Below are 16030 nucleotides of genomic sequence, written 5' to 3'. Positions count from 1 at the left end.
AAGTTTTTATATTTTTAGTAGAGCCCAGGTTTCACTATGTTGGCCAGGCTGGTCTTGAACTCTTGACCTCATGATCCGCTTGCCTTGGCCTTCCAAAGTGCTGGGATTACAGGCATGGGCCACTGTGCTCAGCCTTCTTCTTTTTGTTTTTATGTTCATCTAGAATATACATACTGAACACACTAGGTTTGTTGAGATGGCTTATTTCTTAAGTTGATAATGCTTTAAACAAGGCTTAGTTGGTAGATCTTTTTCACCTCTGTTGTTACTCAGTTTGTATTGTGTCTAGGAATTTTAAAAGTTGGCATTTGTCTTTTGTCATTAGCCTACAAGCCCATAATGTTATGATCCTATAAATTAGACTACAGGATATTATCATACGATGTTACTGTAATTTGGGAGCACAGGGAACAATGCATAATGACGACTACTGAATGTGTGTTTGGTCTCTAGCCTGATGACCAAGCTCCTGAATAAAGGAAGGATATTTGGTACTTTCATCCTGATTACTTATTACCTGAAATCTTAATATTTCAGCAAGATTAAGTAGAATTTCCATTCAATTTTTACATTATTACATTTTTCATTGGACAATAAAGCTGAGAACACATCATCCTTTCACACTGTACTGGCTAATTATTTCCATTATGAGATAGTCCCAAGTATATCATTAACCTTCTTGGCAGCTGAAGTTTCTGATGCCTGAAATGTGTACCTGTTGAATGTCAGTTATGATCAGGCAAATATTGATAGTATAGTTATAATATTTCTATGGGCCGGGTGCAGTGGCTCATGCCTGTAATCTCAGCACTTTGGGAGGCCAAAGTGGGTAGATCACGGGATCAGGAGTTCAAGACAAGCTTGGCCCACATAGTGAAACCCTGTCTCTGCTAAAAATACAAAAATTAGCTGGGTGTGGTGGCACCTGTAGTCCCAGCTACTTGGGAGGCTGAGGCAGGAGAATCTCTTGAACCCAGGAGGTGGAAGTTGCAGTGAGCTAAGATCACGCCACTGTACTCCAGCCTGATGGTAGAGCAAGACTCTATCAAAAAAAGAAAAGAAAAGAAAAGAAAAAATCTATTGGCGAAGTTTGGTGGCTCACACCTGTAATCTCAACACTTTGGGAGCCAAGTGGGGTGGATCACCTGAGGTCAGGAGTTCGAGATCAGCCTGGCCAACATGGTGAAACCCCCGTCTCTACTAAAAATACAAAAATTAGTCGGGTGTGGTGGTGTGCGCCTGTAATCCCAGCTACTCTGGAGGCTGAGACAGGAGAATCACTTGAATCTGGAAGGTGTAGGTTGCAGTGAACCGAGTTGGTGCCCCTGCAGTCCGGCCTGGGTGACAAAGCAAGACTCTGACTAAAAAAAAAAAAAAATCTGTAAAAATCTATCTATTGATTAGGTTAGTCGTATGTTTTCTACCTTTGCCTGTTTTGAATAAGGTTACTCTGAGCATTCATGTATAGTATTTGTTTGAATACCTGTTTTGAGTTCTTTTGTGCCTATATCTAAAAGTGGAATTGTTGGGTCATATAATAATTCTTTGTTTTTCTCAAAAGCTTGTGTCATAGTGTACATATAATAATTTTATGTTTAACTTTTTGGAAAACCACCATACAGTTTTCCATATTGGCTGTACCATTTTATATTCCTACCAGCAATGTATGAGGCTTCTGATTTCTTTACATCCTAGACAACATTTGTTGTTGTTTTTTGTTTTTTTTTTTTAAACTGTAGCCATCCTAATAGATGTGAGGTGGTATCTCGTGCTTTTATTTTCATTTCCCTAATGACTAGTGATGTCGCACATATTTTCATGTGCTTCTTGGCCATTTGTATATCTTCTTGGAGAAATGTCTTTTAAGTCCTTTGCCTGTTTTCAAATTGGATTGTCTTTTTGTTGGATGTGAGGGCGATCTGGCTGCGACATCTGTCACCCCATTGATCGCCAGGGTTGATTCGGCTGATCTGGCTGGCTAGGTGGGTGTCGCCTTCCTTCCTCACTGCTCCATGTGCGTCTCTCCTGAAGCTGCGCGCTCGGTGGAAGAGGACGACCATCCCCGATAGAGGAGGACCGGTCTTCGGTCAATAGTATACGAGTAGCTGCGCTCCCCTGCTAGAACCTCCAAACAAGCTCTCAAGGTCCATTTGGATTGTCTTTTTGTTGAGTTAGGACTATTGAATTTTAACTGATGTAAAACATTCCATGAGTACATGTAGTATGCACTCAATAACTATTAGCTAATACCATAGTTGTAATTATTTTTGCCACATGTAGCCTGAATTGGAAGGAAATTTTTCCAAGTAGGAGTGGGAAGGCAACAAAACCTATACTTAACGATCAACAAAGATTTGACTCTATCAGTGTTGATACTTTGCTTTTAATTGATGCTCCCAAATCAAGAAATTAGAAACATGTATACATAAAATCAGTTTTTCTTTGGCAGAAATCAGTATATTATCAATGTTTACTTAATTCATAAGAATTAATGGCAATAGTGCTATCTAGTTTTAGCTGAGATTTAGATCATCTTTCTTCATTCTGCCCTGGTGTGAGACATTTGCTATAAATGCCACAATCAGAATTTTTTGAAAACTGGGTCAGAGAAGCCTACTTTTTATATCTAGTAATATGCAATTGTTATATTATCATTGTTTTGTGCTTATTGCAACTTGGTTTTATGGGGTGTTCAAAAGAAGATAGATAAGAATAGGCAATCCAAAGTAATTATTAATTTAGAATTTTATCCTCCATTCAGGATTGAACCATCTTGAACTGATGAATATATTCTACCAGGTTTGTAGGCACACATGCTCATTTCATTATGTTGTGATTTGGAGTGAAACAGTAGCTTTAAGTAGAACAAACAGAAAGCCATTTGCAAGTCTAAATTTGGTTATTTTCTTTAAATAAGCAATGGAAACTGTATGTATTCAGGAATTGGTGATTTTTCAGTTATCTTCTGAAGGTCCTCTCTCCCTGTGCTCTGCAGCTTTGTCCTGAACTCTCCTGTCTCTTGCCATGCCTCTGTGCCTTTACCTCTTCTGTGAACTCTGCCTGCAATGCTTTCCAAGTCAGTTGGTGACTCCTCAAACCTCACTGAAATCTTTCCGGTGGATGCAAATGCTGCTTTTTGCCATTAAAATCTGTTACATCGGTTACGTACTTTCACAATAGCACATGACCTAGTGCAGTTTTTTTTTTTCCCTACTAACCAGAGTGACCAAACCTAGTGTAGTTTTAAAAATGCACTTTAAATTTTTAAAAGCAGTGCATGCATGCAGTAAACAAAATTGAACAGTACAGAAATAAAGACAGTTTCCCAGTTTTCTTCCCAACTGATAGCACTTTCTCTTATGTATCCTTCTAAAGATATTATGTACTGATACAATAATTTTTATACTGTATGAAATGCTTATTCATCTTAACTTTTACTTCAGGATAATTTATTAATAGTGAAAAAATTCAAGCATTATAGAAATGTAGAGTGTGTAAAGCAAAAGGTCCCCTTAACCTTGATCCCGAACACTAGCCCTTCCCAAATAACACTGTCCTAATAACATTCTTCTCTCCAGAAGAAATCTGTTATAAGCCTTGTGTGTACCTTCAGATAGATTGTTCCGCTTACATTTATATGCCTATGTTTTTTTATATATATAAAAAAATTTATAAAGTGTTTTTTTTTGGAGACAGAGTTTTGCTCTGTTGCCCAGACTAGAGTGCAGTGGCGCAGTCCTGGCTCACTGCAATCTGTGCCTCCCTGGTTCCAGTGATTCTCCTGCCTCAGCCTCCCAAGTAGCTGGGATTATAGGCGCATGCCACCACACCTGACTAATTTTTGTATTTTTAGTAGAGATGGGGTTTCACCATGTTGGCCATGCTGATTGTGAGCTCCTGACCTCAGACCCACCTCGGCCTCCCAAAGTGCTGGGATTACAGGCGTGAGCCACTGTGCCTGGCCTTTTTTTTTTCTTTGATACAGTATTATTATTTTTTTTTTTAAAGGAGTCTCGCTCTGTTACCAAGGCTGGAGTGCAGTGGTGCAGTCTTGGCTCAATGCAGTCTCTGCCTCCCAGGTTCCAGCAATTCTCCTGCCTCAACTTCCCTAGTAGCTGGGATTATAGGTGAATGCCACCACACCTGGCTAATTTCTTGTATTTTTAGTTGAGAAAGGGTTTTACTATGTTGGCCAGGCTGGTCTCGAATTCCCAACCTCAGGTGATATGCCTACCTTGGCCTCTCAAAGTGCTGGGATTACTGGTGTGAGACACTGTGCCCAGCTTGTATGTATTATTTTTTGATGGTACTTTATATATTTCGTTAACTTTTCCTCCTCCTCCTCTTATTCTTTTTTCTTCTTCTTCTTTCTAATTTTTTTTTGAGACAGAATCTTGTTTTGTCAGGCTAGAATGCAGTGATTTGATCTTGGCTCATTGCAACCTCTGCCTCCTGGGGTGGAGCAATTCTCCTGCCTCAGCCTCCCAAGTAGCTGGGATTACAGGTGCCTGCCACCACCCACACTTGGCTAATTTTTGTATTTTTAGTAGAGATGGGGTTTTACCATGTTGGCCAGGCTGGTTTCGAACTCCTGACCTCAGGTGATCCTCCCGCTTTAGCCTCCCAAAGTGCTGGGATTACAGGCATGAACCACTGCGCCCAGCTTCTTCTCTCTTTAAAAAAATTCAAATGTAGTATGCTTCCTGTAAAACATGTATAAGTTGGAAAGTGAAAATCTCCCTACTGTCTCTTCAGTCCCATTCCCCATACATGGTACCATTCCAGACTAGCAGATTGGTATTTTTCCTACAAGAACGTTTTATGTATAGGTGCAGAAACGTGTGTATGTGTTTGTATGTGCCTACATGTTTGCAAGTGTGTATGTATATATGAAAGCATGCATAAACAATTTTTGTAACTGACATTATGCTGTATATTCCAGTTTTGCTTTAATCAGTTAACAAATCATAGAATCCTAATGTGTTGTAAATCTATGTGTCACATGCAATCCAGTGTCTTTTTCTCACTAGATTATAAGCTCCTTCCTACAGAAACCATGATTCTTTTCACCCTACACCTGTTCTTTTTCTGTGTAAATGATACCATCATCAATACATTTGCTCATGCCAAAAATCTTTCATTCATTTCTTTAATAAAGTTTTCCTGAGTGCCTACTATGAGCCAGCTACATGGGAGTGAACTAAGCATGAAAATTCTTGCCTGTATGCAGCCCATATTTTAGCGGTGAGGGCAGATATTAATTGAAGGAGTGAAATGTTTAGTGTTTCATATTTGGTATTGCCAAAAACAAAAAAAAACCCAAAACACCCCTGCAAAGGAGGGAGGGAATGTGTGAGCATGTAAGTATGTGTGTGTGTGAGAGAGAGAGAGAGAGAGAGAGAGAGTGTGTGTGTTTATGTATTAGAGAAGGAGGGAGATAGAGATGGAGACAGATTCAAATGTAGTGAGGAAAGGCCTTGTTGAGAAATTAAGATTTGAGCAAAGATCTAAAAGTTGTCTTTGATTCCTTTTTGTTCCTCATACCTCACGTCAAATGTATCTCCAATTCCTGTTGATTTAATCTTTAAAATATATTGGAAACCCACCAAGTAGGTGGTTTGAATTGGCAGTGGAAGTTTGTGAAAATTTTCTTCTGATTAATATTCTCAGTGAATTACGAAATAAAGTGCTCAGCCAAGATTGAGGATAAGGTGGTGATGGAGGTTTGTGTAAAGAGGAAAAGGTATGAAATTGTTTAGGAGAATGGGAGAATGACTGCAGCTAGGAAATATTGTATGACAGCCAGGGAGCATGAGAGCTTCTTGAGCTTTGTGGTTATAACTTTTTTTTTTTTTTTTTTTGAGGCAGTCTTGTTCTGTTACCCAGGCTGGAGTACAGTGACTTGATCTCTGCTCACTATAACCTCTGCCTCCCAGGTTCAAGTGATTCTTTTGCCTCAGCCTCCCAGTAGCCAGGACTACAGGCACGTGCCACACCTGGCTAAATTTTGTATTTTTAGTAGAGATGGGGTTTACCATATTGGCCAGGCTGGTCTCGAACTCCTTAACTTGTAATCTGCCTGCCTTGGCCTCCCAAAGTGCTGGGATTACTGGTGTGAGCCACTGCCCCCAGCTGTTTTTTTGTTTTTTGTTTAAGAAAGAGTCTTGGTTTGTTGCCTAGGCTGCTGGAGTGCAGTGGCTCGATCTCACTGCAGCTTCCGCCTCCCAGGTTCAAGTGATTCTCATGCCTCACCCTCCCAAGTACCTGGGATTACAGGTGCACGCCATCATACCTGGCTAATTTTTTTTTTTTTTTTTTAGTAGAGTTGGGGTTTCACCATGGTTGCCAGGCTGGTCTGGAACTCCTGACCGCAGGTGATCCACCCACCTCAGCCTCCCAAAGTGCTGTGATTACAAGTGTGAGCCACTGTGCCCAGTCTGTGGTTATTATTTATTTATTTATTGAGACTAGTCTTGGTCTGTCACTCAGGGTGGAGTGCAGTGGCGCAATCTAGGCCCACTGCAACCTCTGCCTTCTTGGTTTAAGCCACTTTCCTGCCTCATCCTCCCCGTAGCTGGGATTACAGGTGTCCACTACCACGTCCAGGTAATTTTTGTATTTTTAGTAAAGATGGGGTTTTACCATGTTGGCCAGGCTGGTCTCGAACTCCTGACTTCAGCTAATCTGAAGGCTGTGGTGGGCAGATTGCTTGAACCCAGGATTTTGAGACCAGCCTGGGCAACATGGCGAAACCCTGTCTCTACCAAGAATACAAAAATTAGCTGGGCTTGGTGCTGCACATCTGCAGTCCGAGCTACTTGGGAGGCTGAGGTGGGAGGGATCACTTGAGTCTAGGAGGCAGAAGTTGCAGTGAGCTGAGATCGAGCCACTGCCCAGTCTGGGGGACAGAGCGAGACTCTGTCTCCAAAAACAACAACAAAAAAAAGAGAACTAGTTTGCTAGATTCTGAAAAAAGTCTGCTGGGATTTTGATTGAGAGTGCATTAAATCTATTGAATCAGTTTGGGGAGAATTGGCATGCTGACAATATTAAGTCTTCTGAGAACCTGTGAACAGATAGATATATAACTTCTTTTATTTAGGTCTTTAATATCTCTCTGTGATGTGTAGTTTTCAGTGTTCAGATCTTTCACATCTTTTTTTCAGATTTATTCTTATGAATTTTATATTTTTTGATGCTTTGTATTTATAATTTTAATAAGTGATTGTTGCTAGTATATAGAAATACAATAGATTTTTCTGTATTGACCTTATATTCTGCAACCTTGCTAAACTCATTTATTCTATTATTATTTTTTAGATTTGATCGTGTCATCTATGAATAAAGACAATTTTAAGGCCAGCACAGTGGCTCATGTCTGTAATCCCAGCACTTTGGGAGGCCAAGGCCAGCGGATCACCTGAGGTCAGGAGTTTGAAACCAGCCTGGCCAACATAATGAAACCCTGTCTCTACTAAAAATACCAAAAAAATTAGCCGGGCACACTGGCAGATGCCTGTAATCCCAGCTACTTGGGAGGCTGAGGCAGGAGAATTGCTTGAACCAAGGAGGCGGAGGTTGCAGTGAGCTGAGAAAGGGCCACTGCATTCCAGCCTGGTTGACAGAGCTAGACTCTCTGGGGCGGGGTGGGGGAGATGATTTTCTTTTCTCTTTTTTTTTTCTTTCTTTTTTTCTTTTTTTGGGTGGGGTAGGGGAGACGATTTTCTCTCTTCTTTTCTTTCTTTCTTTCTTTCTTTTTTGAGATGGAGTGCTGCTCTAAGGTTGGGAAAACTTAACGTGAAATCTACCTTCCTAACAAATCTTTACTAGTGCAATACTCTAATATTAACAAGTCTTTAGTTGTGCAATATTTAGTTGTGCAATACTGTATATGTTTGCTCCCCTGATTCCACTCTTGTACCCCTAATGATACATTCCCAACGCAGTGATCATATATTTTATTTACATTTTAGTGCTTATGTTGTCAGCTTCATCTGGCACCATTCCTACCCTCTGATTACTCTGGCCATTTATTTCCCTAATGCCTTGTGTTCCCACTTACTTCAGGGTCTTTGTATTTGCTATTCCCTCTGTCTGGAATGTTCTTTACCACCACCACCCCTTCCCTTGTCATTACCTTCTCATCTTTGGGCTCTGATCTCAGTTATCACTTCCTGAGAGAAGTCTTTGCTGACTCCTCAGTTCATTTTTCAGGTTTCCCTGTCTCTGTGGATATCATAACATCCTGAACTTTATTTTCATGGCATGTGTCATAGTTTATCATTAGAATGTAAACTGTCTGAGGGTAGGGACTTTGTCTTGGTTGTCATTGTATTTCCTGTGTTGAGAAGAGTCTTTATACAAGTAGATATTAGAAAGATGTTTGTTGAGTGGGTGCATGTATTTGAGCAGTTCCTCCATTAAACTGTAAGGAGAGTGCAGGACATTTCTGTTTTGCTCACTAGTATATTCCCCAGTGCCTAGTAGAGAATCTGGCATATTGTAAGTGCTCAATAAATATTTACTGGCTGGCTGGGTGCTGTGGCTCATTCCTGTGATCCCAGAGGTTTGGGAGGCTAAGATGGGAGGATTGCTTAAAGCCAGAAGTTTGAGACCAACCTGGGTAACAAGACCCTATCTCTACAAAAAATTTTAAAAAGCTATCTGGTTATGGTAGTGTGTGCCTATAGTCTTACCTAATTGGAAGGCTGAGGTGGGAAGATCACTTGAGCCTAGGAGTTTGAGGCTGCAGTGAGCTATGATGGTGTCATTGCATTCCAGCCTGGGTGACAGAGTGAGACTCCCATCTTGTAAAAGAAAAAAAAAAAAAAGGATAAATTGGCCAAACACAGTGGTCCATAGTGGCCCATAGCCATAATCCCAGCACTGTGGGAGGCTGAGGTGGGCAGATCATTTGAGCTCAGGGATTTGAGACCAGCCTGGGCAACATGGCAAAACCCCATGTGATCCTAGCTACTCAGGAGGATGAGGTGTGAGGATTGCTTGGGCTGGGGAGGTGCAGATTGCAGTGAGATCAAGCCACTGCACTCCAGCTGGGGAGACAGAATGAGATCCTGTCTCAAAGGAAGGAACGAAGGAAAGAAGGGAGGGAGGGAAAAAATAAATTTGATGGCTAGCTGGCAGACGGACGGACAGAAGGAAAGGAAGGAAGGAAAAAAATAAATTTGATGGCTAGCTAGCTGAATGAATGAATGAATAAGTAGTTTTAAATGAGCATGGGGGCCAGACTAGGGTAAGTTCATAAAGAATTTTATTTGCCATGCTCAGGAGCTTGAACTTTAGATATCGGGCGCTTTAAGCAGGAGAATGACACAAACAGGCTTACAGTTAGAAGGATCCCTTCAGCAGTTATGTGGAGGCTGGTTGGAATATACAGAATATTGGTGTACTCCGAGGAAGAGTTGAAGTCGTAATAGAAGGTAGTTGGAATGGAGAAGATAAATTCAAGAGAATTTAGATATAGGTTAGGCAGGATTGGATTGGATGAAGATGGGGAAGAATTTGTATCACTTCTTAGGTTTCTTGTTTGGGAGACTGAGTAGTACTACCCACCTAGGGACTATAGGAAGAAGGGCAGGCTTGGGAATGGATGAACTTAGTTGAGATGTGTTAAATTTTTAAACATGGGAAATCTGGAAATTTTAATTGATTGTTGGTATATTTATGGTTATTCTTTTTTCTTTGAGACGGAGTTTAGCTCTTGTTACCGAGGCTGGAGTGCAATGGCGCGATATTGGCTGATCTCAGCTCACCGCAACCTCTGCCTCCTGGGTTCAGGCAATTCTCCTGCCTCAGCCTCCTAAGTAGCTGGGATTACAGGCACACACCACTATGCCCAGCTAATTTTTTGTATTTTTGGTAGAGACGGGGTTTCACCATGTTGACCAGGATGGTCTCGATCTCTTGACCTAGTGATCCACCTGCCTCGGCCTTCCATAGTGCTGGGATTACAGGCGTGAGCCACCACGTCCGGCTTATTTATGGATATTCTTCCATACACACACACACACACACACACACACACACACACTTAATCCTTCATATGTAAATACAGAAATCCCACCCACCCCCATGTTTTCCAGAAAATGATTAGAATTAATCAGTTCTTTTACTAGGAACATGTTTAATTGAATTTCTGTGGGATATCCAGGTAGAGATGTACGTTAGGTAATATGGAGCTCAGTTGAAAAGTTCTATTTCTGCACTATTTCCTACAATTTCAATGAAAACAGCCTGACAGTTTTGACTTTTTCTATCTTAGGCTATTTTAGCATGCTTTGTCTCCAGTACTTGCAAAGCTGCCCTAGATTTTTTTTCCTTTTGTTTTTGTCCTTCCTCTTTATTTTGCCTTTGCCAGACTTAAGGTCTTCTCAATTTCTGACCCCTGCATTTCCCCCATGTCTATATACGTTTTCCTTTCTTTTTTCTAATTTTTTTCTCAAAGAGCGTTTAATTCTTTTTTTTCCCCTTTGGTTTTCAGGGTTCATTTTCATCTAAGTTATGTGTGAATATGGTTTATAGAATCAAATAGTTTTGTAAAGCTTGTTTTTTGTTTTTTGTTTTTTTGTGATTGAGTCTCGCTCTGTCACCAGGCTGAAGTGTAGTGGTGCGATCTCGGCTCACTTTAGCCTCTGCCTCCTGGATTCAAGCTATTCTCCTGCCTCAGCTTCCTGAGTAGCTGGGATTACAGGCGCACACCACCACACCCAGCTAATTTTTGTATTTTTGGTAGAGACAGAGTTTCACCGTGTTGGCCAGGCTGGTCTTAATTTCTTGACCTCTGATTAGCTTGCCTTGGCGTGCCAAAGTACTGCAATTATAGGCATGAGCCACTGCGCCAGGTCAAAGCTTGTTTTAAAAAAGCAGCACCCCCCTTCTTTATTTCCCTTTTCTCAGAAGCACTTTTCGCTTTTTTTTTTTTTTTTTCTGAGATGGAGTCTTGCTCTGTTGCCAGGCTGGAGTACACTGGTGCGATCTTGGCTCACTGTAACCTCCGCCTCCCTGGTTCAAGTTATTCTTCCTGCCTCAGCCTCCCGAGTAGCTGGGATTACAGGCATCTGCCACCAGGCCAGGCTAAGTTTTTGTATCTTTAGTAAAGATGGGGTTTTGCCATTTTGGTCAGGCTGGTCTTGAACTCTTGACCTCGTGATCTGTCCGCCTAGGCCTCCCAAAGTGCTGGGATTACAGATGTGTGAGCCACCGCACCTGGCCCACTTTTAGCTTTTTTAGTTAATATTTTTGTTGTCTTCATTTCTGTAACAATATGCTTGTATTGCTATTTCTGATTTCATCAGTTGTAAGATGCACCATTACTACTAGAAAAGGGAAATAAGCCCAAGATGCATAGTCTATTAGGGGCCATGCATAAAGCTGGGAAACTGCATGAGATTGGAAATAAGAACTAAACCTACCATACAGAAAGGCATAGCAAGGCAGCTTGTGTCTCAACTTTGGTGGTGTGTAGGAGGGCTAAAAACTTTCATGGGAATTTAAACTGATTCTAGGTCTGAATTCACACTCCCTATGTGGTACAACAAAACTCAAGCAGAGATTCTAATTAAAAGTTGTTTCAGATTGATAGTGCTTCCAGGTGTTTCAGAGAAACAAATAGCAATTATAAGATGTCATTAATTGAGTCTGGTTTTCAGAGATGTTAAAATATGAAAAAAAATATGGTACCATGTACCAGACACTGTTCTTATTGCTAGAGATACAGCTGTGTAAGGCAGTCCAAGTCTTGAAAGAAAGAAAAAAAAAGGGATACAGCTGTGAATGAAACAGACCTCCCTGTCTTCTCCTTGTCTTCCTTGAGTTTACATTCTGGGGAGGGTAATGTTTACACAAAATAAGAATATATACGGTATACTAGGTGTTGCAAATATCTAAGTAAGGTGACTAAAATTAACCATCAGATTTAGTAATTTGTAAGTTGTTGCTGATATTGACAGGAGAGGCTTTGGTAGGGTAATCGGGCAGCAAACGCCTCTGGGGGTGATTCTGAGAGCGAATTGGAGAAAAGGAATTGGAGACAGTTACAGCTTCTTCTAGGAGTTTTGCTGTCAAGGAGAGCAGAGAAACGGATAAATAGCTGGAGAGGAAACTGGGCTTATGGCTTATCTTTTTCAATGAGATAATTAAGAGTATGTTTCTACAGTGCTGATGAGGATGCACCAGTAGAGAGGAAAATATTGCTGATGCAGGAGTGAGAAGTGGGATGGTGAGGCAATAGGGTTTGGAGTCTGGCCAGTGGAGGCATTGGCCGTAGATAGGAGCAGTCAGTTCATCTAGAGTGAATAACAGGAGAGAGGACAGGACAAATAAATGGTGGTAGTGATTGCCTTCTCTTCCACTGAGGAAGTGGAAGGAAGGGCAGCAGCTAGGAGTGAGCATGGGTGAGGAGGTACAAGTTTTCCCAACTGCCAACACCTTTGTTCTTCTAACCCCTAGGCCCTTTAGTATAAGGGTGTGAGAGAGAAAACATTGTGGATAGGACTATAGAGAGAATGGAGCCTTCAGAGCAATTAGATTTCATTTAGAGCAAAATGGTGAAGGGATCATTCAGACAAGAGGTTTAAGATATAGGGGATTTAACTGATGTGTTCCAGGGGATATGTGCAAAGACTTTAGGAATTGAGGAGGAGTGGAGAAAGGGGAGGCTGTTCATCGAAGGAGATGAAAGTTTAAGGATTCAGAATGACCTGACAGTCCTGGGATTTTTGTGCTGAGTAATGTAAAGAGGAACACATTATGATGACATTACTCCTGATGTCTCAAGGCAAATTGTAGTGTAAGCGCCTGAAGGACAGAGGTAGTGAAGAAGCTGCAGAGTGGAAGATTCCCTTTACTTCTGGCAGTGCAGGTGTAGGGAAAGGCAGAGGAGCTGGAACTCTTGTTACTTATTTACTACTGGGGCCAAAGTGGTCAAAAGTAAAAAGATGTTATTTCAGTGATTCAAAAACTGGAATTCTCACCAGGTGCAGTGGCTCACACCTGTAATCCTGGCAGTTTGGGAGAAGGAGGTGGGAGAAACACCTGAGATCAGGAGTTCGAGGCCAGCCTGGACAATGGTAAAATCCTGTCTCAACTAAAAATACAAAAGTGGCCGGGTGTAGTGGCTCACACCTGTAATCCAAGCACTTTGGAGACCAAGGCGGGCGGATCACCTGAGGTCAGGAGTTCAAGACCAGCCTGACCAACATGGTGAAACCCCGTCTTTAAAAAAAAAAAAAAGAAAAGAAAAAGAAAAATACAAAAGTTAGCCAGGCATGGTGGCAGGTGCCTGTAGTCCCAGCTACTCAAGAGGCTGAGGCATGAGAGAGATTTGCTTGAACCTGGGAGGTGGAGGTTGCAGTGACTCAAGATCATGCCAGTGTCTCCACAAAAAAACAAAAAACTGGAATTCTCTGTTATTGCTTATTGCTTTTCTGTTATGGTTTATTGATTTTCTGTTCCCTGTTGTTTCCTGCCCCTAGTACCCTATTCTTAAATATCCTGGAAACTGGGTGCTGGGGAAATGACTGCAAGATTACAGTAAGGAATTGGGGGCCTCAGCTCAAGTGTTGGAAAGGGAAGGGAGGGAAGTTTCAAAGATAATTAGCTTTCGAGTTCTTAAATCAGGCTCAAGAAAAAGAGGGAGTTAGATAGAGGGAAGTTTGACCTGTGTTCTTAGAGAGGGGAGAGTAAAGTACTGTTTGGAAGTAGGGAACCTGTGTAAGGATCTGTGTCCTGACAGGTTCCAGAAAGAGCTGTTGTTGGATGTGAGACTTGACTATTGCTTGATTCATTTGTTTCAGTGGATATTTACTAGCACCTGCTGTGTGCCAGGCACTGGGCTAAATGCTAGGGATATCATGTTGAGCACATAGGCAAGTTCCTGCTTACAGGGATTTACAGTCTTGCAGGGAAGACAATTAAACTAGTATAATTTAATGTAGTGAAGGCTATGATAGAAATTGTCAGAGTCTTTTGGAAGCCTGTAGTGAAAGCATCAGATTAGTCTTATTTGGGGTAGGGAAGCGAAGAGTGCAGGTTCTGGAGTTAGTGGCTTTTTTTTTTTTTTTTTTAATTTTATTTTTTTAGAGAAAAGATCTTGCTCTGTTGCCTAGATTGGGGTATAGTTGTGTGATCTTAGCTCACTGCAGCCTTGAATTCCTGGGCCAAAGTGATCCTCTTGCTTCAGCCCCTCAAGTAGCTGGGACCACAGTTGCATGCTACCATGCCCAGCTAATTTTTTGTAGAGACAGGGTCTTGCTATGTTGCCTAAGCTTATCTCTAGCTCCTGGCCTCAGGTGATCCTCCTGCCTGGGCCTCCCAAAGTGCTGGGATTATAGGTGTGAGCCATTGTGCCCTGCTTAGAGTAGTGACATTTAAATAGAGACTTGAAAGATGAGCAGAAATTAGCCAGGCAGAGAATAGGGGAGAACAGTTATGTGTCAAGCAGCCACAGGTATGCTGTCTTTGAGCAGAGTCATCTGTTCTGACCACTGCCTTCATCCCCAACATTTCTATACCAGGGGTTGGCGAACTACTGTTCACGGACAGGCCACATCGGGCCTGCTGCCTGTCTTTGTATGGCCTGCAAGCTAAGAATGGTTCTTATACTTTTAAGCGGTTGAAAGAATAAAAATAATATTTTGTGACACAAAAATTATATTAAATTCAAGTATCAGTGTCCATGAAAAAAACTTGTGTTGGAACACAGCCATGCTCATTCTCTTTTGTATTGTCTATGGCTGCTTTCATACTGCAGCAGCAGATTTGAGTGGTTGCAATACAGACCGTATAGCTTACAAAGCCTAAAGTATTTGGTATCTTGCTCTTTACAGACAAGTGTGCTGGCACCTAGTTTAATCCATCATTATGATCTCATTGTATCATGTGTGTATGAGGATTATAATTAGCTATCATTCATCTCCTTTATGCTGTCTACCCTGCTGAATGCTTTATGTATTTATGTGTGATCTTTTTAATAATTGTCCAGAGATGTTGATAATGTGCCTAAAATCACACACTTAAATTTTGACACAGTGTTAAAATTTAAACCCGGATGTCTGAATTCAAGGTCTGTATTCATTTTACTGATCACATTGTATTATAATTAATTGTTTATATTTCCATTTCTCAAAAAGAGACTTGAGCTTGGGCCGGGCACCATGGCTCATGCCTGAATTCCCAGCACTTTGGGAGGCTGGGGCGACTGGATCACCTGAGGTCAGGAGTTTGAGACCAGCCTGGCCAGTGTGGCAAAACCCAAAACCCCATCTCCACTAAAAATACAAAAATTAGCTGGGCATGGTGACCCATGCCTGTAATCCCAACTACTTGGGAGGCTGAGGCAAGAGAATCACTTGAACCTGGGAGGCAGAGGTTGCAGTGAGCTGAGATCGTACCACTGCACTCCAGCCTGGGCAAGAGAGTGAGACTCCGTCTCAAAAAAAAGGAGAGACTTGATCTTGAATGATGGCTTACGTTTTCTTACAGCTACTATTTTTAGTACAGGTTGAGTCCAAATAAATGTTTATCAGGTGACTTTCTAATTTCATCTGCCTTCTAACATACCTGTGAGGATAACACATATATAAATTTTTCAGATAATTGACATTTACTCTTTTGAATACAATTTCTTCTATTTTAAATAACAATACTTTAAAACATGACATCAAAAAATTACATTAACTGTAACTAAAGATATTTGGAAAAATTTTGTCCTGTCAGAACAATGCCTTTGGTTTGGGAGGCCGAGGTGGGTGGATCACTTGAGGTCAGGAGTTCAAGACCAGCCTGACCAACATGGGGAAACCCAGTCTCTACTGAAAATACAAAAATTAGCTGGGCATGGTGGTGCATGTGGATAATCCCAGCTACTCAGTAGGCTGAGGCAGCAGGATTGCTTGAATCTAGGAGGTGGAGGTTGCAGAGAGCTGAGATTGTGCCACTGTACTCCAGCTGTCTGGGTGACAGAGCAAGAAAGACTCCGTCTCAAAAACAAAATGAAACCCAGAACAATCTC

General features: G+C 41.4%; 1 protein-coding gene across 8 annotated transcripts in view; it reads left to right on the top strand.

The window, feature by feature from the left end:
• SPATS2 (spermatogenesis associated serine rich 2) overlaps window positions 1-16030 on the top strand; it is a 150359-nt gene that overhangs the window by 10488 nt on the left and 123841 nt on the right. For 2 of the 8 annotated variants that reach the window (XM_054238560.2, XM_078336788.1), the window contains exon 3: window positions 7321-7425. The exons of the other annotated variants lie outside the window; for them this stretch is intronic. The gene's annotated coding sequence lies outside the window, so the exon portion shown is untranslated. The remainder of the gene's footprint in view (window positions 1-7320; window positions 7426-16030) is intronic. 8 annotated transcript variants of the gene reach the window in all.

The sequence above is a fragment of the Callithrix jacchus genome, chromosome 9, assembly GCF_049354715.1.
Source record: "Callithrix jacchus isolate 240 chromosome 9, calJac240_pri, whole genome shotgun sequence".
NCBI classification, from domain to species: domain Eukaryota; kingdom Metazoa; phylum Chordata; class Mammalia; order Primates; family Cebidae; genus Callithrix; species Callithrix jacchus.
Note: the sequence above shows the minus strand (reverse complement) of the source record. Positions and strands in the feature narration are given on the sequence as shown.